This window comes from Pongo abelii, chromosome 16, assembly GCF_028885655.2.
Source record: "Pongo abelii isolate AG06213 chromosome 16, NHGRI_mPonAbe1-v2.0_pri, whole genome shotgun sequence".
Taxonomy (NCBI): domain Eukaryota; kingdom Metazoa; phylum Chordata; class Mammalia; order Primates; family Hominidae; genus Pongo; species Pongo abelii.
In genome coordinates this window covers 17,061,711-17,065,131 of record NC_072001.2, presented here as the reverse complement: position 1 = coordinate 17,065,131, position 3,421 = coordinate 17,061,711, and positions in this window count along the sequence as shown.

The window sequence follows — 3,421 nt, the reverse complement described above, 5'->3', positions numbered from 1 at the left end:
GGCATGATCTCGGCTCACTGCAAGCTCCACCTCCCGGGTTCACACCATTCTCCTGCCTCAGCCTCCTGAGCAGCTGGGACTACAGACGCCCGCCACCACGCCTGGCTAATTTTTTGTATTTTTAGTGGAGATTGGGTTTCACCGTGTTAGCCAGGCTGGTCTCAATCTCCTGACCTCTTGATCCGCCTGCCTCTGCCTCCCCAAGTGCTGGGATCACAGGCGTGAGTCAAGGCACCTGGCCCTCAAACCTTTTTATGAGGCTAGACCACTTCAACACCTGTGCTAGCAGTCCGCCTCTGACACGGTTCACAATGACCCCTGCTTCCAAATATGCATGCTCCTGTACACAGGCACACCCCATTTGACTGTGCCTTGCTTTACTGTACCTCGCAGATACTGTTTTTTATAAACCGAAGGTCTGTGTCAACCCTACACTGATCAAGTCTATCAGCGCCATTTTTCCACCAGCATGTGCTGACTTACTGTCTCCATGTCACGTTTTGATAATTCTTGCAATATTTTAAACTTTTTCATTATTATTTTATCTGTTATGATGATCTGTGATCAGTAATGTTTGATGTTACTGTTGTACTTGTTTTGAGGCATCAAAAACCACACCCATAGAAGACGGTGAACTTAAATGATAAATGTTGTGTATATTCTGATTGCTCCGCCAACCAGCGTTCTCCCATCACTCTCCCTCTCCTCAGACCTCCCTATTGTGTCCCTGAGACACAACTTATTGAAATTAGGCCACTTAATAACTCTACAGTAGCCTCTAAGAGCTCAAGTGAAAGGAAGAGTTGCGTATTTCTCACTTAAGTCGAAAGCTAGAAATGATTAAGATTAGTGAGGAGGGCATGTTGAAAGCCAAGACAGGCTGAAAGCTAGGCCTCTTGCACCAGTTACCCAAGAAAAAGTTCTTGAAGCGCAATTAAGTGCAACTCTAGTAAACACACAAATGATAAGAATGCAAAACAGTCTTATTGCGATAATAGAGAATGTTTGACCAGCATAGACAGAAGATCAAAACTGACACAACATTCCCTTAAGCCAAAGCCTAATCCAGAGCAAGGCTCTAACTCTTCAATTCCACGAAGGCTAAGAGAGGTGAGACAGCTGCAGAAGGAGTCTGAAGGTAGCAGAGATTGGTTCCTGAGGTTTAAGGAAAGATGCCATCTTCATAACATAAAAGTGCGAGGGAAAGTAGCAAGTGCTGATGTAGAAGCTGCAGCAAGTTACGCAGAAGATCTAGCCAAGATCAGTGATGAAGGTGGCTACACTAAACAACAGGCTTTCAATGTAGATGGAACAACCATCTATCGGAAGAAGACACCAGCTAGGACTTTCATAGCTAGAGAGAAGTCAATGTTTGCCTTCAAAGCTTCAAATCTTTTGTTAGGGGCTAATGAAGCTGGTGACTCTATTAGTTGAACTCGTTGAAGTCAATGCTCATTGACCATTCTGAAAATCTTAGGGCCCTTAAGAATTATGTTAACTCCACTCTGACTGTGCTCCAGAAATAGAACAAACCTGGATGGAAGTCAGCACATTTGTTTACAGCATGCTTCACTGAATATTTTAAGCCCACTATTGAGGCCTACTGCTCAGAAAAAAAGATTTCTTTCAAAATATTACTGCTCATTGACAATGTACCTGGTCACCCAAGAGCTCTGATGACCATGTACAGAGATTAAAGTTGTTTTCACGCCTGCTAACACATCATCTTTTCTGCAGCTGCATGGATCAAAGAGTAATTTCAACTTTCAAATCTTGTTATTTAAGAAATACATTTCAGTCTCTACTAAAAAATACAAAAAATTAGCCAGACGTGGTGGCGGACACCTGTAGTCCCAGCTACTTGAGAGGCTGAGGCAGAAGAATGGCATGAACCTGGGAGGCAGAGCTTGTAGTGAGCAGAGATCACGCCACTGTACTCCAGCCTGGGTGACAGAGTGAGACTCCGTCTCAAAAAAAGAGAAAAAAAACAAAGATATACATTTCATAAGGCTATAGCTGCCATAGACAGTGATTCTTCTAATGGATGTGGACAAACTAAATTGAAAACCTTCTGGAAAGCCATCACCATTATAAATGCCATTAAGTACATTTGTGATTCATGGGAGGAGGTGAAAATATCAACATTAACAGGGATTTGGAAGAAGTGGATTCCAACCCTCATGGATGACCTTGAGGGGTTCAAGACGAGTGGAAGAAGTGACCTCAGATGTGGTGGAAACAGCAAGAGAACTAGAATTAGAAGTGGAGCCTGAAGATGTGACTTAATAGACTATAGTATACACATACTTTTATATCCACTGGGAAACCAAGAAATTTGTGTTACTTGCTTTGTGAAGACACTTGCTTTATTGTGTTGGTTTAGAACCAAGCCTGCATACCTCCAAGTATGCCTACAGCTCCCGCTCCCTGAGTGTGGGCTGGACTTAATGACCTGCTTCTGATGAGCAGAATAGGGCAAGAACGATGGAGTGTGGTCACTTCTGTGATTCAGTTACACAGGACCGTGGCTCTGTCTCGCTCCACTCTCTCTTGCTGGTGCTCCCTCCTGCGCCTCCCTTGCTCTCGAAATAAATGGGGGGAAAAAGCAGCTAATGAAAAGTGAAAATGGGCCAGGTGCAGTGGCTCACACCTACAATCCCAGCACGCTGGGAGGCCGAGGCGGGCAGATCAGTTGAGGTCAGGAGTTTCAGACCAGCTTGGCCGACACGGTGAAACTCCAACTCTACTAAAAATACAAAAATTGGCCCGGTGTGGTGGCAACCACCTGTAATTCCAGCAGCTCGAGAGGATGAGGCAGGAGAATTGCTTGAACCCGGGAGGCAGAGGCTGCAGTGAGCCAAGATCATGCCACTGTACTCCAGCCTGGGCAACAGAGCAAGACCCTGTCTCAGAAAATAAAATAAAATATTCATAGTCTTAATAATGGAAAATAAAAACATTTACTGAATGCCAAAAAATCTCCCTAAAAACCCCAATCAGTTGTGATCTACATAAAGAACAATTATGCTCTGCTTTCTAACCACAATTTTAAAGAACAAAAATATTCATCAAATGTGGGCCGGGTGCGGAGGCTCACGCCTGTAATCCCAACACTTTGGGAGGCCGTGGCAGGCAGATCATGAGGTCAGGAGTTCAAGACCAGCCTGGCCAATATGTTGAAACTCCGTCTCTGCTAAAAATACAAAAATTAGCTGGGCGTGGTGGAGGGCACCTGTAATCCTAGCTACTCAGGAGGCTAAGACAGAGAACTGCTTGAACCCGGGAGGCGGAGGTTGCAGTAAGCCAAGATCAGGCCACTGCACTCCAGCCTGAGCGACAGAGCAAGACTCCCTCTCGAGAGGAAAAACAAACAAACCGAAAATTCATCAAATGTAATAAATAAAGCATATACTTTGGATTT